General features: G+C 38.9%; 1 protein-coding gene across 2 annotated transcripts in view; it reads right to left on the bottom strand.

Annotated features, from left to right (window-relative positions):
- The window catches only part of RAB6C (RAB6C, member RAS oncogene family), an 86,828-nt gene extending 73,147 nt beyond the window's left edge, over positions 1–13,681 (bottom strand). For both annotated transcript variants that reach the window (XM_008579449.1, XM_008579448.1), the window contains exon 1: positions 13,630–13,681. The gene's annotated coding sequence lies outside the window, so the exon portion shown is untranslated. The remainder of the gene's footprint in view (positions 1–13,629) is intronic.
- Positions 13,682–23,351: the final 9,670 nt, after the last annotated feature.

The raw sequence follows: 23,351 nt of genomic DNA, 5'->3' as shown, positions 1-23,351 counted from the left end.
ATATATATATATATATATATATATATATATATATATATATAAAGAAAACTAGAAAGTTCCCAGTGTTTGGAAATAAAACAATACACTTCTAAATAACCAACGGGATAAAGGAAAAATCACAATAGATATTAGAAAGCACTTTGAACTGAATATCAAAAACACTGCATGTCAAATTTCCAAAATACAACTATAGTAGTACTTAAAGGGAAATTTATACAATTACACACAGTTATATACTGCATATATTGGGGGGGGGAAAGCTAAAAATTAATGAGCTATGTACAATATATCTCTCAAGAAGTCAGAAAAGACCAGCAAAATAAACCCAAAGAAACAAGAAAAGAAATAGCAAAAAACAATGAAGTAGAAAACACACAATAGAGAGGTTCAAACAAGGTCAATCAATAGTTTTTTGGAAAACTATTAAACTAACAAACCTCTAGCAACCCTAATCAAGACAAATAACCAGTATTAAAGAATAACGAAGGTATCATTACAGATCCTGCAGACATAAAAACATAAGAGTAATAGGAATAATTTGTGCTAATAAATTTGAAATATTAGATGAAATGTACAAAGTCCCAGAAAAATTAAAAAAAAGAAAATCTTACTGGTCCTATGTCTACTAAAGAAACTGAAGCCCTGGGCCGGCCCGGTGGCGCACTGCTATAGTGCGCCGCTTGGGAAGCGCGGTGGTGCTCCCAGCAAGGGTTCGGATCCCACATACAGACCAGTTCCCGCTCACTGGCTGAGCGAGGCGCGGGAGCAACACCAAGGGTTGCGATCCCGTTGCTGGTCCCGGTCCGGTACGGGGGCGACACTGAGGGTTGCGATCCGTTGCCGTACACGGAAAAAAGACAAAAAAAAAAAAAGAAAGAAACTGAAGCCCTAATTTAAAAACCTTCCCCATGGTGGTGAAAAGATGAGAATTGCCAAGGTCCTCTTGAATAAAAAAGGATTTGCTCTCTGGGAAATCAATAATTTTGATATAAAGTTATAGTGTAAGATAGTTTGGTACTATTGCAAGGATACACTGATTAGCAGAATAGAAATTCCAGAACCAGCCCAATGAATTTACGTACACACTTGGTTATTACAAAACTGACATGACAGAGCAGTGGGGAAAAGCTCTGTCTTGTGAATACATGATATAAGATAATTACATATCCATACTGAAAAAAATGAAATCTGACTACTTCATAGTTCATAAAAATCAATTTCAGGTGAATTATAAACTTAAATGTGAAAGGCAAAGCAAAACAAAAACACCCTACATATTATATAATACAGGAGACTACCTTCATTACTCAGGCTATGGAAAAGCTTCTTAAAATAAGACAAAATCAATAACCATAGATAAAAGATTGATACATTTATCTACATTAAATTTAACATATTCTGTTTATGAAGAAGTTGACACTGAGAGTGAAAAAATAAAGAAAGCATAGGTTGGTCTGTTCAGTAAAAAACACCATCTCTCTTTTTGAATACAAGCTTTGGAGGAGGATGAAGCAACAGTGCACAAGACTCAACCACTTAGTGCCTATTTGTGAAACGGATTAAAACTTTTTGTTCCTCAAAACCATGACTGCAATCTCTTTTAAATTTTCTCCCCATGGCGTATTTTAAGCAAATAATTTCTTTTTTTTTTTCTTTTTTTTTTCTTTTTGTCTTTTTCCGTGTCCGGCAACGGATCGCAACCCTCAGTGTCGCCCCCATACTGGACCGGGACCAGCAACGGGATCGCAACCCTCGGTGTTGCTCCCGCACCTCGCTCAGCCAGTGAGCGGGAACCGGTCTGTATGTGGGATCCGAACCCTCGGCGGGAGCGCCGCCGCGCTTCCCAAGCGGCGCACTATAGCAGTGCGCCACCGGGCCGGCCCTAAGCAAATAATTTCTGACTTTGGAAAAATACTTCTAGATATTACAATAATGAAGTAATCAAAACTTAAAACCCAAGAAGGAAAAACAAAGCTTGAAAATATTCTCCCTCGAACTCCAGCAAAACAACAAATTTTACACCACACCAAGTTTTTCAAAATCGCAAGAAATTAGTAAATGAGATTCTTTGCTCTCATGGAGTTTAAAACTGGCAATAAACACGTTAAAATATAGTTATATATCACTTTGGCATAGAGCATAAATTGTCCTACTAGTTCAAGGTAGTTTTTTTGTTTGTTTTAAAATTCTCTCCAAATAGTAGATCAGGATTTCAATGTCTTACCTGATCAGCATTAAAGCCAGTGTCTCCTCCTTGTATTTAGATTACCCCAAAATTCCAGAGAAAAGTCCACTTAAATGGTCCCTTTACACTGTATATTCAATACGTTAGCTTCCTTTCACATATACTTACCCACTTACAATCTCAAGACTTTCAGAAATTAAAACAGCTCCTTTTCACAGAAAGATTAGACACATCTTTATTTATTTATTTATTTATTCATTCATTTATTCATCTAAATTTAAAACATAATTTGCAGGGCTGGCCAGTCAGCTCAGTTTGTTAAGAATGTGGTACTCATAACACCAAGGTCCAGGGTCCTGGGCCAGATGCAAAAAATAAACAAATATAATTTGCATCTCTTCTGTATTCATTCAAAGTTCCTTAGCTTACTCTCCTCTCCAACATATTGTCAGTTTTCAAAATCTGTAATAGTGCGCTAATTTTATTCTCCTAGATAAAGAAGTTTAAATGATCATTTCAATCAGAGCCTAACCTTATCCTGGATACTGTAGCTATTCGTTTTTTTTTTCAATATTTTTATATTTTTCCCTACTACCCTTTGCAAACAAACATCATACAGCAATAAGCTCTAATGTTTTTCTTCCTATCCCACCAATACCATATAATAAATTGATTTATGTAATATTGAATAAATAAAATCAATCATTAAGAAGTTCTGATAGAAAGGAAGCAAATACTGAGACAAGTAAGACCAACTAAACCTAGCAAACAAGAATATTTAATCATAAACAAATATGGTTCAATAGAACCCAAAATAGGATCTGTTAAGTATCATATGTATACTCTTAGTTCCGTCTGTGCACTTCTAGCTCTTCCAAGAAATCATTTCTCTATTTGGAAAAAGAAAATACTCTTCAGGTGATTTCATAACTTACTCTAATATCTCTACAACCCTTTCAGTCAGGAAATTCTTCCATACTGACTTAACTTCACTAGTTTTCAGCTTAAGCCTTTCTATTCTTGTTCACATCTCAACTGCAAAGTAACCAGCTATTATCTTCTGTTAAAAGATATCATTACAAATCTAAAGATTTTTTTTCAGTTGCCCCTTTGCCTTCTCTTCAAAACTGAAAAATTCTCATTTGAATATTACATTTTAATTCCATGATAAAATAAATCTATTATTTTCCTTGTGTAGAGAAAGCATTTTGATATGTTTCTGATAACTCGGTATTAGAGTTAGTAAGACAAGCAAATTTTATCAAAGCCATTGAACTTTACTAAAAACTATAATGTTGCTCACCTTACTCTCTTAACTGTAAATTACATGTAATTAAAAGTTTTTTCACGGGGCTGGCCCATGGCTCACTTGGGAGAGTGTGGTGCTATTAACACCAAGGCCATGGGTTCAGATCCCTACATAGGGATGGATGGTTAGCTCACTTGGGAGAGTGTAGTGCTGACAACACCAAGTCAAGGGTTAAGATCCCCTTACCGGTCATCTTTATAAAAAAAAAAAAAAAAGTTTTTTCATACAAATGACAAAAGTCCAGTACTGCAAAGTATCTGAGAAATATTCAACAGATTTTACCTTTTCTAACAGATTTAGTTAGTATAGCTCTGCTTTCCAGAGATGATTACAGTTTTTTCACATTTAAGGTTTAAAGAACACCTAAGAATCCTGTACTTTCTGCACATATTCCACCTACATAAAATTTTTATCAAGGAAAGGTAGTATAGTTTAGTGTTTTAGCACCTGAGCTCTAGAACCAGACTAATGAGTTGAAATCCCAGCTTGGCTATTTACTAACCATGTAACCATAAGAAGTTACTTAACCTTTATGTGTCTCAGTTTCCTCATGATAAAATTGGAGTAACAATAGTACCTACAGGACTGTTTTAATGTTTTATTTGGAAGTAATTTTTGGCTTACAGAAAAGTTACAAAAGTAGTACAGAAAATTCCATATGCCTTTCAGTTTCCTCTAACATCTTACTTAACCAATCATCAAAACTAAGAAATTAACAGTGATACAATGTTATTAAATAAACTACAGAACTTATTTGGATTTCACCAATTTTTCTACTAATGTCCTTTTTCTGTTGCAAAATCCAATCCAGGATCCCACATTGCATTTAGTTTTCATGCTTTCTTTGTCTCCTCTAGCCTGTAATATGTCCTCCATTTTCCCTTGTTTTCCTGAGAGGGACACTTTTGAAGAATACTGGTCAGTTATTTTGCATAAAGTCCCTCAATGTACCTTCGTCTGATGTTTTCTCATGATTATACTGAAGTCATGTATTTTTTTGGCAAAACTACCACAACTGACCGTTTCCTTCCAGGTACATGACAGCAAGGGGTACGAGATGTCATATTAATGTCTTATTTTTGGTGATGTTAACCTTGACCGCTTGGTTATTGGTGATGTGTACAGGGTTTCTCTACCATAAAGGTAATGTTTTTCCCTTTGTAAATAATAAGTATCTTGGGAGACATACGTTGAGGCTATGCAAATATCCTGTTCTCAAACTTTTGCCCACTAATTTGAGCTTTCATCAAAGGGATTTTACCTGCAGCAATTATTACTGTGGTGTTCTAATGGTGATTTTCTATTTACCTCATTCTGTCAACATTTAGTAATTGAATTCTGTTATAAGGAATAGCTGTCCCTTCTTTATTTATATTAGTACATATTCACGGACATTTTAATTCTATGGATTATAATCCAATACTATCATTATTTATTTTGTTGCTCAAATTACTGCAGTTTTCCCTATTGGGAACTCTTTCACATTGGTTTCTGTGCCCTTTCAATATGACTCTATCCTTTTAAGCACCTCCTTACTTTCTGCCATCACAGGATGCTCCAGGCTCATGGAAGCTCCATGCTCCTTCCCCCATACCTTGCCCTATATGCATCTTTTCCGTGTGGCTGTTCCCCCCTTTATAATAAACAGGAAAATATCAGTAAAGTGTTTCCCTGAGTTCTGAGAGTCATTCTAGCAAATGCTCAAACCCAAAGAGGAAGTCATGGAACCTCTAATTTGTAGCCAGCTCAGACAGAAGTTGTGATTAATCTTAATTAGACTAAACCTGTCCATTCCTCATGATCATTTCCAATGTGAAAATGGTTGTGTGCAACTGTGTTAAAAATTATAGCCTTTTAGAGCTTAGAAAGGGAAAACCAAACTTTCTAAACGCTACTTGAGTTTGAAGAAAGAACATACATTTTTTAATCTGAAAGCTGAAATAAGTTGCGTTTGTTTTCTTCGGTAGAATATGATGCTGTTGGGACAGCCCATGGCTCACTTGGGAGAGTGTGGTGCTGGTAACACCAAGGCTGTGAGTTTGGATCCCTGTGTAGGGATGGCCGGTTAGCTCACTTGGGAGAGTGTGGTGCTGACAACACCAAGTCAAGGGTTAAGATCCCCTTACCAGTCATCTTTAAAAAAAAAAAAAAATACAACAATACGTTGCTGTTAATTGTAATGTCAAATTTATTTGTTAAATAGTTCCAAAAGGCAAAAACATTTTTGTTGCATGTTATGGGTTAATGTTCCTCTAATTGCAGTGCCATAAAAGCTTATTAAAGTTCTTTTGGTTAAAAAATAAAATAAAAAACAAGTTATGATTAATCTGGGGACCCACTACTTACAAATTGTATCTGAACTGAAGTCTTGCAAGACTGAGCCCTTAACCTGTGGGGTCTGCACTAACTCCAGTGAGTATTATAACTGAATTAAATCGCAGGACACCTAGTCAATGTCCACTAAAAATTAGAGAATTGCTTGGTGTGGGAAAAAAACACCCCTATATTTGGTGTCAGAAGTATGGAATGTTGTCTTTTTTTTTTTAAAGTTTGTTTTCCAATATTTAGGAGGGGACACAAGTCAATGCGTAACAAGGACAAATGTAAAAATTGTGAAAAATAAAAATAAATTATCACAGTATTCAGGACAATATCGATCAAATTGCGGATGAAGTGAGTATTTAGACTGCAGGACTATGATTATTGCAATATCAGAGATTTTGAACACATAATTTGTTTTGGGTTTTTCTGGGGCTGGCCAGTACAGGGATCCAAACCCTTGACCTTGGTGTTACCAACACCACTCTCTAACCCAGTGAGATAACCAGCTAGTCCCAACTAAAGAATTTTGAGTGAAGTACAAAAGGGATGCTACAGTTAAGAATGGACGTATTTTCAATTGCTGAAAGCTTAATGAGAATTAAGTACGTAGGAATATATGAGATGGTGCTGACAGTAAGTCCCTGGGTGGAGCCTACAGAGGACCATCTAAGCAGGCCATGCTATATGGGAGGGAAAAAAAAGATTCTTCTCATTTTACATATGATGAAACCAAAGCACAGAGATTAAACTAACTTCTTTAAGAGCGCATAATTTATAAGTTCAGAGGAAAGACCCGAGTTCAGTTTTCCTAATTCCTACTTCAGCATTTTCCCTCCATATCATAATAACTATAAATGTTTCACAGGCAAAAGGAAAGAAATGCTCCATAATAAACTACTTGATAAATAAACGTAAAAGGTTTACAAATGAAGAGCAACATCCTATCATTATCACTTCAACAGCCATCTAGTCTTTTCCTATTTACTTAATGACAATACGATGATGCATCGGTCACCACCTTAAAAAAGAGAGAAAGACCTATTTATCCAGCTTCCTAATGACTGCACAGATGCAACATTTAATGGCTGTGTATACAGTCATTATGCTAGACACCAAGAACAGAGATCTAAAAGGCTTAAAGGTAGAATTTTTTTTTTGTAGCCTTAAATACTACAAAGTATCATTAATCCAGAGGTGGCCTAAAATCTATTTGCATCCCTATTTTTCTATTATATTCAACTTAATTCACCTTGATTATGTAATTTCCAAAAGGGTATTCTTCTTTAAGAGAAGGGTGAAGGCCAGAAAAAGGATTAATTAGCCACACAAGGCTACTGTAATTAAAATTAAATAAAATTTAAAAATCAGTTCCCTAGACACACTAACCATCACCATATTACACAGCACAGATATATAACAGTTCTACCATCATGGAAAGTTCAATTGGACAGCACTAATCTAGACATCCCGAAATATTTAGTAAGTCTCAAAAACATGCAAATGGAGAGTATCCCAAAAATAAAAGCCTCAATTATACACACAAATGTATATAATAACTCAATAAGAAAGTCTTCATCTTTTAGCAGCCATACCAAAATATTTACAATAAAATATGTGGTATTTGCTTCAAAATAACTCATTTTGGTATGGAGGTAGGGGGTACTATATATATGAAACAAAACTAAGTCATGAGTTGATAATTACTGAAGCTGAGTAACAGTTAATGAGGGTTGATGATGCTATTCTCTGTACTTTTTATCTTTTTTTTTTTTTTTTTTGGTGGCTGGCCAGTACAGAGATCTGAACCTTTGACCTTGGTGTTTCTCTGTATTTTTTTATATGTTTAAAATTTCTTATAATAAAGAGTTTTAAAGTATCTTAAGAACCCCAAAGCATAAAATTTAGTTAAATCACAAATTCACTTTCATATACCATTTATACCTGTGCCTACTTCTGAATCCTTCTTGACTCCCCAAAATTCTACTGAAACTACTTCCTAAAAATTATCAATAGCTCTCGATAAACCCAATGGCCTTTTCTGAGTAGTAATTTTCCTCAACTTGAACCACTGATTCATCTCAGATACTTGGGACAGCAAATCTTTCTCCTCCTAGGTTAGTTTTTTACATTGTTTCATTGTTTTTCCTTTTAATTATCTTCTTTTACGTGTATTTATCATCATAAGCTAACTCAAGGCCTTGGGAAACTAGGGTAAAAACATAAGTCATTTACTTATTCAAAAAATATTTAGTGAGCCCCTGCTATATGCCAAGCATTATGCAATGTGTTCAAAATACAGCAATGAACAAGAAATTCATAAACACTATCCCTGTGGAACTTACAGACCAAATAAAAAACAAATATTTTAATAAATAAGTAAACAATTACAACTGTATTAAAGATAGCAAGAAGAAGTGCAGAGTACTCAGAATATAAAGAACAGGAATCTAAACTACTCTGAGGAAGTTGGCAAAGGCTTCTTTGAAGAAGTGACTTGAAGACGAAACCTAAAATAAGCTGGAATTAATCAAGTTAAGAGAAAGAGCAGGTATGTAACAAGATGGAGATCAGGAAGGAGTTCCAACAATTGAAAAAAGGCCAGCATGGCTGAACAGAGAGAGAAGGTGGGAGATATGGTCAAGATAAGAATGAACAGATGGAGAGGAGCCACATAATGCAATGTGGGCCACACAGATCGTTTGGAAAAACCGTGGACTTCCTTCTAAGAGAGATAAAAGAAATTATATATAAAGGGTTCTGTTGTTTTTTTTAAATTTAAAAAAAAATTATATTGTATTTGTCCTTTTGTGACTGGCTTATTTCATTTAGCATAATGTCCTTAAGTTTCATTCATGTTATAGCACGTTTCCTGTCTTTTTAAGGCTAAGTAATATACCACTGTATGTATATATTACATTTTGTTTATCTATGCATCTGTGGATGTACGCTTGCTTTCTTCTACCATTTATCTACTGTGAATGAGGTTACTATGAACAGGCATGTAAATGAGTTGGTTTTAGTTTTATTTTAAAAACTCTGAAAACCCTAAGCAATTCAAAATGCCTAAACGTAAATGTTTGTTCTCAGAAAATCTAAATTAGCCAAATTAGAAGTTAGAAAGCAAATGGAAAAGTGGTAACTGACCTAACAGACTATGTGAAGACTGATTTTAAATTGACAATGGGGAAAACTGAGAAACATTCTGATTTGTGCCCCAGAACCCCAAATGGCTCCGAAATTGTTGGCACCAAATATATCTAGAAGTAAGGGGGAAGATGGAGCCATAAACAGAAGGAATAGATAAAAGTCTATTTAACAGGTAGATTGATGTTAAGTGAAATAAGCCAGGCACAGAAAGAGAAATACCACACTTTCTCACTCTCATGTGGGAGCTAAAAAAGAGAATAAAACAAAAATAAACAAATAAATAATAAGTTGAACTGTAAAATGGAGAGAAAAGAACTGTGGTGGGGAGAGAGGGGAGGGGATGGTGTGAGGCTGGGTAATGGACACAAAATTACAGCTAGATAGGAAAGATAAGTCCTACTGGTGTACAGTCAACCCAGGAATCTATAATTAACAACGATTTACTGCATTTTACCAAATGACTAGAAGAGAGATTAAATGTGCACATCACAAAGTAATTATTGGGTTTTGCAAGGACAAAAATGCTGATTGCCCTGAAAGGTCACCACACATAGCATACATGTATTAAGGTATAACTCTGTACCCCATACATAAATACACGCAATCAATATGTTGCAACAAAAAGTTTAAAAAAAAAAAAAAAAACAGGTAGACTGACACCCTCTTACGTCCCCTCCTGTATTCTACATAGCCAGGTCCCTCCTTCACCTCAAGAGATTGGAAGATTATGCTGTTGAGAAAGGAAAACAAGGTTTCTGGACTAGGAAATACAAAATACAATTGAGGGCTAGAGTACAAACACTATTAAAATCAAGGAGACTAAATCCATTTACCATATGTTATGACTTTTTGTGTGGATTTTTTCTTTTTTGGCATGTTCAGTACTGCTGGTCTCTGACAGTAAAACACTTTTTCTCTACATAGCATATTGTAATTCCAAAGAATTGATATTTTAAAAAGTTAATATAAATTGAAAAAAGAAGCAGTACTAGGCTAGATATGTGCTCCTCCCTGTCATTACAATTCCTAATTTATAATCAAAAATACTTGTATAGAATAAAATCTTTTACTATAAACCACTGAGTGACATTCCTAAAAATACCTCTGTATTTCAAGACAATAGTCAGAGGTAGTAACAAGAGAGACTCCTCAAGGAAGCTTCAAATTGTATATTTCAATTCCTTTATAAACCAGTATACTACTGAAATATAAAGAAACCATAAGAGTTTATACGAAGATCATCAAGGCTGATGTCACTTAATCTGTTTCATGTGCTGAAACAATTCACCTTCATTATGGAGCATAGTACCTTAAATTCTTGATAAGCTAAATAAACACAATGTACCTAATTTCAAATCAGTCCCATGAACACACCTTTAATATAGTTTGACATACTTTTATGTGTTATATTAAGAGCAAATAATTTGACAACAGCTTAAACAAGATTAATTTTGCTCAACTCAAAAAAAAAAGTACAAAATGAATGATTAGACCCCTAAATTATTGGTTTCCTTGCCCCAGTGAACATCTGGAGTGTCCCTATATACACAAAAATCGTTAAACTATTAGTTGCATAAAAAAAAAAAAAAAAACAACGTAGGGCCGGCCTGTGGCTCACTTGGGAGAGTGTGGTGCTGGTAACACCAAGGCCACGGGTTCAGATCCCTGTAGAGGGATGGCCGGTTAGCTCACTTGGGAAAGCATGGTGCTGACAACACCAAGTCAAGGGTTAAGATCCCCTTACCAGTCATCTTTAAAAAAAATAAAATAAAAATGTAGACTTTTCCATAACAAAAAGTGTAACATATGTTACTAGCTTCAGTTACTACTAGATTCAACCATCATTCATTTACCAAATACTTCTGAGCAGCTACCGTGAGCCTGGCACTATGCTAGGCAATGGGGATACAATGAACAAAAAAGGTAATACCTTTCTTTTATTTTCATGGGACTTGCATTCTGCTGTGGGAAACAGACAAAACAAACACACAAAAAACAAAATAATTATAAATGCAGCAAATGCTATCAAGGAAACAAGGCTTTGCCACAGATTACAGTCTTTGAAAGCTGAATTGTGGAATTCTAATAGACCTAAAAATAAATAATTCATGAAGAATTACATCAAGATGACATGGATTCTACAGACCTTTGCTAATGCATAAGAAACTACAGACACTGACCATGAAAACAGAGATCAATCTTTCATTGCCAAAGATATCGGATGGCATTACACAGCAACATAGTAGCCTCAAAAAATAATTAACATAACAGTTCCACACAGTGAAAAGCATGTATAAAACAATCCCCCAAAAACATCTAATTGGAGCCTAAGGAGACAAGACAACTGATAATGTGGCATCCTGAAATCGAATGCTGAAACAGAAAAAGGAAATTAGGTAAAAACTAAGGAAATTTGAGTAAACTACGAACTTTAGTTAATATTAATGTACCAATGTTGGATTCAGCAACTGTAATAAATGTACCGTACCTATTTAACATGTTAATAATGGCGGAAATTGGGTACTGAGGTATATGAGAACTTCCGCAGTATCTCTTCAATTTTTCTGTAAATCTAAAAATGTTCTAAAAAATAAAATAAATTTTTTAATAAAAATCTAACAAGGCTTCAGGAATTACCTGGGGGGAGGGAGAGTCAGTAAAGGCTTAAAGAAAGTAAGACATGAGAAGCCATAAAACTCTGCCACGTGAATAATCAAAAAATTCAAAGGAAACCTGCAGAAACCTAAGTTAAGATCTCTATTCACGCTAAAATCCTCCTAGACAGAGAGATTAATGGGTGTTTCATGCAAACTAAATAGCTCTGCAGGCAACATAAGGCAGGCGATAACATCCCCAGAGTGCACAATAAGCACTTTAGATCCTATTTATCGATAATAGCCAATAAGCTACATTTTATGTATGGCACTGTCCTGAAATTGCCACATAACAGCCAGACCAGGATCAACTTCACAGGTTCTACCAAGCTACTCACCTAAGAAAATAAGCTTATACATGTTTACTTCAGAAAAATCCATAAGCAAAGAGGAGGGGAATTGTATTTTTTCTGCCTGGTAAGGGAGGAGGGAAGATAATTTTCCTATGAAAGGAGAAAAATTATTCCCCAGGTCCAACTGGAGGCAATTTTGCAACTAGTATTAACTTACTGTAATATCACTCGACTTAGTATGAACAACTCAAGACAGTAATAAATGCTATGAATTTATATCAGCTAAATGTCTTCCAGTCAAAACAACTAATGTTTTCTATAACCTCTCCTAAGAGACCTAGTAGGTACCCAATGTTTGATGACTTGGAGCTAATTTTCTATGTCTGAATTTTAAAGACGGTCATATAAAGCGTGGGAAAAACAAAGGAGAATCATAATCTCTGAACTGTCGAGTTACGAGTTTGCATAATACAGCAAAAAACTGGAATAATTACTTCTTGTAGAAGAAGTACCGTTAGAGACAACATCACAAAATTAGGATCTTGTATCTAACACAAAGCACAGAGACAGAAGAACCTGACCAAGTAAATGACATAACAATTTCATTCGTCAGACAGTATGGAATATTAAGCATAAAATAGTCATTTGGCCCAAATGGTATTTAAATCTAATTTAGATAACTAGATGATGAATTTATTACTACTCTACTCCATCACCCAAAAGAAATCCTACAAAACAAAGATGTTCGTTATTCTAAGCTTTCTCCCACATGAATCCTAAATATATAACTGGAATATACTCAAGAAGAAACGAATAAGTAACATATCCCCAGTAATTCCTGTTTGCACCCCCATGAAAATCAGACACTGCTTCATGTTGAAACGAGAAAAGGGGGAGGTGAAATGTGAAAAATTCCAAGTAAAATGATCATGACATAGCACCTAGCAGAGATCGAAAAAGCATCAGCACTGCCAAAAGAATCGTCAGTGATGAAAGTCAAGATACGAAAAAGGTTTTCCGAAAAGACAGCCCAACCCAAGGAGCTAAAATCGCCACCGCCGACGCCACTCCTCTCACCTCCACCACCCATTCTCAAGTCACCCCCAATTCATACATATTTCTTCAATAACCCAGATTTACTCCCCAGACAGGTGAAAATCATCCAAGAATTTTTCCTACAACCACCGTTTCCCACCTTCCATGAGATTCGCACTTCTCATGGTCAAGTCTCTGGGGAAAACAACGCCCAAATCCCACCCTCTTTGCCCAAGGTTGAAAAGAGCCCAGTGCCAGGAGTGGGGCTTTCCGGAGTGGGCCTCACAGAGATGACGAACCGGGAAAAGAGCAAAGAATAAGGGTGGAGCTCAAGAAAGAGGGCTGAGGTAAGGGAGACGACGGAGACCGGAGGAAGAAAGGGATGGACAGGAGGCTGGGCGGGGTGAGGACTGGGCAAGGGAGGGCAGTGCGACGGGAGAGGGCCAGGCTGCGGGGACGGAAGAGTCGGGGACCGAAGGGCCAGGAGACTAGAGTAAAAAATCCGACCAACGGATCTAGACAAGGAGCCGGTGGCAAGGAGGGGTCGCACAACACGGGGCTGGGGTGGGACGGAACGCTGACGCGAAGCCAGCAGCGAGCCTCCGCGGACTGAAGAGCCGCAACGGGGGCGGTGCGGGAGGCCTCCGCGGCCAGCTGCCAGGAGTGGGGGAGCCGTGCACTCACCGCTCTGCTCCCCCAGAAACACCAGCTTGAATTTCCTCAGCGGAGAGCCTCCGCGGACTGAAGAGCCGCAACGGGGGCGGTGCGGGAGGCCTCCGCGGCCAGCTGCCAGGAGTGGGGGAGCCGTGCACTCACCGCTCTGCTCCCCCAGAAACACCAGCTTGAATTTCCTCAGCGGAGAGCCTCCGCGGACTGAAGAGCCGCAACGGGGGCGGTGCGGGAGGCCTCCGCGGCCAGCTGCCAGGAGTGGGGGAGCCGTGCACTCACCGCTCTGCTCCCCCAGAAACACCAGCTTGAATTTCCTCAGCGGAGAGCCTCCGCGGACTGAAGAGCCGCAACGGGGGCGGTGCGGGAGGCCTCCGCGGCCAGCTGCCAGGAGTGGGGGAGCCGTGCACTCACCGCTCTGCTCCCCCAGAAACACCAGCTTGAATTTCCTCAGCGGAACACGCAGCACCCCAGCTCCCACAGCTGCCGCCGCCGCAGCCCAACCTGCTGAGTGCGCGAGCCTCTGGCGCGCCGCGGGGCGAGCCCAGGCGCGAGACTGCCGCCCCGCCAGCCGCTGGCGTGCGTGCGTGCGTGCGTGCGCGCCACCGCTTTCCTGGTTCAGCCCTCTCTCCTGGCTTTTGCGGCACAACGGTGACCAGAGCAGGTTGGGTTTCGGCTTGCGTCGGGAGAAGCGAGGAGGAGGCGGGGCAGAGCTAGGGGTAGGTGAGGGGGTAGAAAATGGAGCACTTATGTCACTTACGTGTTGAGCCAATCGGAAGGGGCCAAGGGCGGACTGCGACGAGAGTGATGTGGCGGCGCGAGAGCGCGCGCGGCCCTCGAGCGGTGGAGAGCGGAGCACCGTGGCAGCCATAGGAAGCGCGGCGCGTCTCAGCCGGAGGGGGAAAGTGGGGCGGGGCGGAGGTGGGGCTGGGACAGAGGTGGAATGACCCCAGCAAAGTGCGGGTGGGGTCGGAAAGCCCTAAAGTGTGATAGGTGTCTCTCTCCTGATCCCTCAGCCCTGCTTCACATTACTCACACCCATCTTTCACTCCTGCACGCACCGTATTTTCTCCATTTTCTTATGAGAATTCCTCTCACCGCATCTTACCTTTTACGTTCTTCTTTGCTCCCAAGAGGTTCGTAACTGCCAGCAGCAGGACCTCCCCATTTTGCAGATGAGGAAACTGAAGTCCAGAGGGAGGAAATGACTTGTAAAATCGTCAGAGCCACAAAGTGGAACGCAGATTTTCTCATTCCTCCCCCCGCCCCCCGAACCTCTGCAACCTGCTTATTGATAAGCCCATTCACTTCCCTGGTCTAACCTGGCTTGGTCTTCTCTTAAACAGGGCTTGTTCCTCAGATGTTGTAAGCTCTAGATTACGCCCACCTTCTACCTTGCTAAAAAAGGATTTAGACATCGTGTAAATCAAACCCCTCATTTCACATATGATACTAAGGACCCACATAGAAAACAGCTTTGCAGAAGGTCACATAACAAATTAGAAGGAAAGCCTGAACTAGAGCCCAAATCTGGGGAAGGGGATTAAAGATCACCCTTTCCTCCTAACACAGCTAAAGCAGGTCTTCTGAATGTGCTATGGGTGGACCTCCTTTATATTAGCTGTCTGAAACTTGTGCATTTTTTCTGTGGAGACGGTCCATAGCCTTCATAAGAGTTTCATCCTGGTTCATAATCCAAATAAATGAAGGTTAATGGCACAGCCAAGAGGAACCTAAGGACACATGACAACTAAATGTCATGTGGACAACTAACATAACATGTTAACTAATACAATGCTAAGTAACATGACAAGTAACAGGACAACTGAATATAAGTTTTAAGCTCAATGGTATCCAGGAACAGAAAAAGGACATTAGACAAAAACAAAGGAAATCTGAATAAAGTATGGACTTTGGTTAATAACGATGTATTGATAGTGGTTCATTAATTGTAACAAATGTATCATACATACTAATGTAAGATGTTAATAATAGAGGAAACTGGGAGGGGGGAGTATATAGAAACTTTCTGCACTTATTTTTCTGTAAATCTAAAACTGTTCTAAAAACTAAAGTCTATTAATAAAAGATAAAATGTTGAGAACCATCGAATTTGAGAATATGGCATCCACACAACTTCAGCCACACCTCACCTTTCTGTGGGACAGGATCCAAAAAAGAAATCTCTGCTCTTGAAGAGGACACTCTCAAAAACTGGTACCAAAAATACTTCTCAAGTTAATAATAAAAAATAAGTCTTTACATTTGTGTATAGTGTCTTATCATTTACAAAACACATTTATATACATTTTCTCATGTATTTTGGGGTTTTTATTTACTTAGCTATAGAAATGACATGATAAAACAAGTAACTTCTCAACCCCAGAGATGAATTGCTGACCTAAGATAATTAAAGGCAGGAATTGAGATTCTTAAAATATCATCTATTCTGGCCTGTCAAGACAATACCTACTGTATCCTCAAATCTCCTTGTCTATCAAAATTTATTCCCTTCTGGTTCCTCTCAGCCAAGTGGTAGAAGGATTTTGGAACAAGTATTTGAGGTGAAATGGTTAAAAACTGAGTAATGACATGGACCTTTGATACATTTTTTAAAATATTTGATTTTACAAGTAGCTCATCAGTTCTGGTAGCACTCTAACCACCCAGAACTCAGAACCCCGGTGCACACAAAGAACAGCAAGTACCAAGAAACTATTTCTAAAAAGGTCTTGCAAACAAAAGTGATTGGCTATTTTTTCTTTCTGTAGATTGGAACTATATAAATACTTTGGCCTTCCTCTAGAACTTTAGGAATCAATTCCTCCCTGCCACTTTGGCCTCTGCAGTCACCTACACAGGTGGGCTGTTCCCTATCATTTTGAAGACAGGTGTGGTTTGGTCCACCTCTTACCTCAAATGTTTTAATGTTTTAAGCTTTTCATCTTATGTTGACACGTATATAGCCTCATTCTCCTCTAATGCCTTCATATTTATCAAGTACTCTGTGTAGGTCAATATGTTTTGCCTTCAGAGAGCTTGTGGTCCTGGGCCGGCCCGTGGCTCACTCGGGAGAGTGCGGTGCTAATAACACCAAGGCCCCGGGTTCGGATCCCATATAGGGATGGCCGGTTCGCTCACTGGCTGAGCGTGGTGCTGACAACACCAAGTCAAGGGTTAAGATCCCCTTACCGGTCATCTTTAAAAAAAAAAAAAAATTAATTAATCTGCTTATTTTTTCCCTGGGAGGCAATATTAGATCAATGATTTTCATACATTTTTGAAGTATCTCACATTAAGACATATGTTTTACATTGTGACCTAGTACATATATACACATATAACTGAAAAATATCATGAAATAATGTTTACTCTCTACATGTTCTTGGCTAATTTTCTGTTCTATGCTGAAATCTTTAAAATTTGAGCTTATGGTCCAAAAGTTGTACATTAAGTGTCATAGAGTTCAGCAAATGAAAAAATTACTTGGGAGAAAGAAGAACTAGAGAGAACTGTTTAAAGGACACTTTCACCAACATTTTCACCTCCATGACTTCCTGCACACACTTCTCTTTACCTTGAGTACTTTTCCCAATATCTCCCTCTCCCCAATTCCTACTCATCCTTCGGTTATCACTTAAAGAAGTTGTCTTAGTCTGTTAGGGGCTGCTAAAACAAAATACCATAGACTGGGTGGCTTAAACAACAAACATTTATTTCTCATAGTTCTGGAGACTGGAAAGTCCAAGATCACCAGAAGATTCACATCTGGTGAGGGCCCACTTCCTGGTTCATAAACAACCATCTTCTCACTGTGTCCTCATAAGGCAGAAAGAGAGGGAGAGTTCTCTGGGGTCTCTTACAGGAGCACTAATCCCAATCATGAGGGCTCCACCCTCATGAGCTACTTACCTCCCTAAGGCCACACATCCCAAAACCATCACATTGGGAAATCGGGTTTCAACATATGAATTTAGGGGGGACACAAACATTCAATCCACTGCAGAAATCTTCAGGAAGCCTTCCCTGTCTGCTCCCATCCCCAGCAACAGTGGAAGTACTCTTGCCTGTTGTACTGTATTGAGAATGTCCCCCCAAAACTCACTGAAGCTTGAATTGTCTCCCCAAGTTTTATGTATTAGAAACAGTCCCAACTGTGACTGTTAAGAGGGTGGGAAATCCTATTATGGTAATTGAAAGGTGGAGTCTTGAAGAGGTGATTGGATTGTAGAACCATGCAGTAGTGAATGCATTAAAAATGGTGGTCAGGGGCGTGGTTCTGAGGGCTTTAAAAGGAAGGAGAGTCTGTCTCTTTGCTCACTCTGCTCTGCCATTTTTCACAGTGTAATACTCTGCCATTACTGTCACCACCACGGAGAACTTCACAAGCTGTGTTCCCTGGACTTTGGACTTCTTTGCCTCAGAAACTGTAAGCAATAAATTTCATTTTCTTTATAAATAACCCAGTTTCAGGTATTTTGTTATAAGCAACAGAAACAGACTAACCCACCTGTCCTCCTGTTGTACCCTATTCTTCCCCATTACTTAATTGTTATAGTTAATTGTCAGTCCTACCTACCTAACTGTAAGCTGCATGGGGTCAAAGATCATGTCTTATATTCTCAACTGAATAGTGCTTGCTACATACTAAGCGTGCAAAAGATATTTGCTGAATAATTGAAATAAATGAGAGGAATTTTTTTTCGCTATCTTCAAAGGATGAATGGGATTCGGGCATGTGGAGAAGGAAGGGTTAAGAGCATTTTGGAAAAAAGATAACATCACCCAAAAACATGTTATATAAATTGATACTTCACCCCTAAACATTACCTATGAAAAAGATGCCTAGAGCAGCCCTCATACATAAAAAATGGGAAACAATGGGAGAGGACAGACTTGGCAGCTCCAAATTCAAAGTACCTAGAACAGTTCTCTTTGATCAGTTTAAAGGGGATCACTAATCTGAAGCCCATGGGTGTGTCCAGGAACCTGCCACATAGAAATTGTAATAAAATTAATGCTGTCTCTGCCTTGAGAGACAAGAAGCTTCCTGAGGGAGGAGATTTCATCTTATCCTTAGTGGCAGATACTATTGGTTGCCTATCTGACAATACACACATAACAAACACACACACACACACACACACTTCCACAATATATGAGACTACCTCAAAAAGTCTGTGGAAAATAGAATTAAAAGGTAATACAAATCTTTCCATGAACTTTTTGAAGTACCCTCAGATACTGAAGATGACATATTTTTCCAATTTCCCTTCAGCTAAGGTATAGGCACATGACTCAATCTGAGCCAATAGGAGATGAAGAAAATGTTCTAGAGCCTTCTGTGATAAATTTTCTTCCTCGATGAAATGGGAAAGATGAGGAAAAACTCCTATTTTTCTGGCATTGGATATGGTTGTGTAAGGACATAATATCAAGAGCTAAGACAGCTCTTGTGAACATTAATACATAATTCTGAAGAAAAAAAGCCAATTCATTGATGATGGCTAAGCAGAAAGGTAAAAGGAAACACTGAGTCACTGTACCAACCCTGGAACTGGCCTTTCTCTAGATTTCTTTTTTGTAAAATAATAATTGTCTTTGTTTGTTACTGTTATTTGCAGCTGACATTCTCATCTTTATTATTTTTTTTTAATGTGGCTGGCCAATAGGAATTGAACCCTTGACTTTGGTGTTATTAGCACCACGCTCTTCCAAGTCAGCTAACCAGCTAGCCCTCGCAACTTTAGATCCCTCAGAACACCTTGTGCAGTTCCTTGAACATTAGGCACTCAATAGTATGTGTATATATATGTTATGTAGCCGTTATCAAACTGGAATTGCCTTTTTCTGTTTACTACTCCCTAAAAAGGACGCATTACTTTTGGAGAGGCAGGAAATCAATAGAAGGAGAAAAACTGTCCAGGTAAAAGGACTGAAATCATATTGCTCATATTTGAAACAAATAATAGCTCTGGCAGGAATTCAAGTTCCATCAAATTTGAAGCCCTTCTAACCCACTCTGCATATTATTTATAATCATTACTACTAAAAATAATAGTGGGTCAATATACAAAGCATAAAAATGACAAATGCTCAATAATTCAAGGCAACCAATTAAATGAGCACAATTAACACAAGGTATGTTTAAGTAAGTTTCATTTTAAAAGGACCACAAGAAAAAAAAGAGAGGGAGAGGCTTAGGTTAAAATCTGTTTTCCCAAGGTCAAGAGTTTGGATCCCTGTACTGGCCAGCCATAAAACAAACCAAACAAACAAACAAAAAATCTTGTTTTCCAAGTACCTTGATCTATAATGATGGGCCAATAATAAAGGTTATTCAGTCAAAGTGGAGGAGAAGATGGGAGGACATAAATGGAATGGTCCTTCCTGCGATTATAGCTAATTCATAGCTAAGTCAGAAGATATTTTTGCTACAGATTGATCTACAGAATCTATTTTTGATGATTCCATTTTGTTCTGTTCATGTGAATCATGATCCCTGTTATGAATAATGTGATTTATCAGAGACTTATAAGTGGGGTGTTACTTCCAAGCTTTAAAATTGCAGTGGGTGAAGTTGCTTCTTTTCATGTTAGTGCAGAATGTGTAATACCTGACACATTGCTGGAGCTCTCCTTTCCCTGCATTCTATCCCCCACAAGTAATAAAGTCTCTTCTAAAATGTACAGGAGAATGAATCACTCCACCTGCTACTAAGAGATAATCACTCTCAGAGTAGAAGACAACAACTGATTCTACTTCTGCTTATATAAAGAACAGAGCATCTTGGGACAGAAAAGTGAGACCAACACTGTTTGCACTAAAATACCAACAGACTGTATAGCCAAATTGTAACTCATCTAAGAAGCCAAGAGAAACTATCTATGAACATTTCAGATTTTTTTTAATGTATATTGTGCTACATGACTGTTTATAGTTTCTAGGGGGAACTAATCTTTTTAAATTTTATTTTTAAATTTATCAGTATACAATGTAGTTGATTTTCGTGCCCCTTTACCAATTCCTCCTTCCCCTGCCCCCTCACATTTCAGATTTTTGAATAGCATAGGTGACTAAGGACTTTATTTGATATAAAAATAAAAAGATGTCAAGGTCGTTATAGAAGTTGTAGCTCAAACTATCTAGTGAGATGATATGACACAACATCATGAGGGAACATGAACAAAACTCCAGTTTTAAGGAGATAGATTAAAGATGTTCCTGTCTCCTTCCTTTTCTGCAGTCATTTCAGAACAAGAATAAAAAAATTAAAATGCAAACTCTAGCTTTGACTTCTCTAACCCAGAGCCATAATATTTTAAGTTGGGAGACAAAGATGGAGCTGTGGTAACTGACTAAACAGAGCCTAGAAAGTGCATACTGAAGGGGAAAGTAAAAAGAAGCAAGCCAGTCAGTCAAGCAGAACCCCAGAAAGGCCCAGGAATGTGAAACACCAGGTGCCAACATAAGGTAGCGTTAAGGCAAGGGCCAAAAACAAGGGAATTGTATCAAAGACTGTATAAACAGCAGTTATAAATCCATCCTTCTCTATGGAGGAACTGAACACAAGAGGCTCTAGGCTCAGTTAACCAGGCACAGTAGAGTACCACGGTGAGGTGATGCTAGAAGATAAGGGGAGTGATAACCAATCATCTCTCTCCAATCACCTCCCATACCACTGGCAGCCAGTCTCATACACCCAAAAAAGAGACTAAAAGATTCTTCTCTAGATAAACATCCCAGAGAAAGGACCTATAAATTCTGAACATAGAGGTCCTTCAATAAAATAGCCAGTTCACTACCAAATCATCCTGTAATGAACCGCTCTAATCAATAAATGCCACCACACTCACAATACATTTGTTGACTATTAAATATGAACAAACTCTAAAGGTTCATCAAATGTTTAAGAAAGATCTCCAATATGAAATAAAGAAAACAAAACAAGCAGGAAAAAATTAGGAAGGTCTATAAGAGGAAAGCTATTGTATTTATGGAGAAACATTTTTGAAAAAGGAACACTGAAACAAAAACAGGCTTTTTTAGAAATTAAAAATGAGGGGCCGGCCCAGTGGCGCACTGCTACAGTGCGCCGCTTGGGAGCGCGGCGGCGCTCCCGCCGCGGGTCCGGATCCCACACACAGAACGGTCCCTGCCCACTGGCTGGGCGAGGGGCGGGAGCAACACCGAGGGTTGCGATCCCGTTGCCGGTCCCGGTCCGGTACGGGCGCGACACTGAGGGGTGCGATCCGTTGCCGGACACGAAAAAAGACAAAAAGGAAAAAAAAAAAAAAAGAAGAAATTAAAAATGAGGGGCCGGCCCAGTGGCGCACTGCTACAGTGCGCCGCTTGGGAGCGCGGCGGCGCTCCCGCCGCGGGTCCGGATCCCACACACAGAACGGTCCCTGCCCACTGGCTGGGCGAGGGGCGGGAGCAACACCGAGGGTTGCGATCCCGTTGCCGGTCCCGGTCCGGTACGGGCGCGACACTGAGGGGTGCGATCCGTTGCCGGACACGAAAAAAGACAAAAAGGAAAAAAAAAAAAAAAGAAGAAATTAAAAATGATAGCCAAAGTTTAAAAATAATAAGAGTTGGAAGATAACATTAGAAAATGTTCCAAAAAATATGGCAAAAATCTAAGAAATGGACACTAGACAATTTGAAAATTATCTAGGATTAATCCAGGAGATCGATTATACAAATACAGAAATTATATAGCAAGAGAACAAAGAAAACTTTAGTGCAGATAAAATTATAAAAGAAATAATACAAATAAATTTCCCCACATGGGGGACATAAGTGTCCAGATTGAAAGGACATTTCAAATGCTCAGCAAAAATAAGAGAAGACTTGCATCAAGTTGCACTGTCATGAAATTCCACAACATCCGAGATAAAAGTTATTAAAGGTTCCCAGAAATTAAAATCAGGACATAATGAAAGGACTGAAAACCAAAATGGCATCAACTTCCTCAATAATAGCATTAGAAATGTGGAAACAATGAAGCAACACCTAATGAAAAGGATTTTCTTTTTTTTTTTTTTTTTTTGTCTTTTTGTCTTTTTCCGTGTCCGGCAACGGATCGCAACCCTCAGTGTCGCCCCCTCACTGGACCGGGGACCGGCAACGGGACCGCAACCCCGGGTGCTGCTCCCGTGCCTCACTCAGCCAGTGAGCGGGGAACCGGTCTGTATGTGGGATCCGAACCCTCGGGCGGGAGCGCCACCGCGCTTCCCAAGCGGCGCACTTATCCAGTGCGCCACCGGGCCGGCCCATGAAAAGGATTTTCAACCCTAGAATTCTATTCCCAGGCAAACTATTATTAAAATGTGTGGTAGAGCAAAAATATTTCCAGATATGCAAGGTGTCAAAAATTCACCTCCCATGTTCTCTTTTTCAAAAAGCTATCTGAATAACTAAACAAGGAGCTAAAGTAAAGATAAAGAAATTATAGATCAAGGAATAGTAAATCCTATACAAGAAAGGAGAAAAAGGAATTCCAGGAAAGGCAAAAAAAAGTCACAAGGGAAGAGTTTTACAACTAGACATAGCAACCAATGCAACAGAACTTTGGATCCTGATATAAACAAATCAATTGTAAGAATAAAAGGAGGTGGGGAGGGAAGAACTGGAGAAATTTAAACATGTGTGATGTTTGATTAAAAAATAAAATTAATGGGCCGGCCCGGTGGCGCACTGCTACAGTGCGCCGCTTGGGAGCGTGGCGGAGCTCCCAC

Source organism: Galeopterus variegatus, unplaced genomic scaffold (assembly GCF_000696425.1).
Source record: "Galeopterus variegatus unplaced genomic scaffold, G_variegatus-3.0.2 Scaffold1888, whole genome shotgun sequence".
Taxonomy (NCBI): Eukaryota; Metazoa; Chordata; class Mammalia; order Dermoptera; family Cynocephalidae; genus Galeopterus; species Galeopterus variegatus.
The sequence above is the reverse complement of the archived record's forward strand: the minus strand, read 5'-3'. Positions and strand labels throughout refer to the sequence as shown.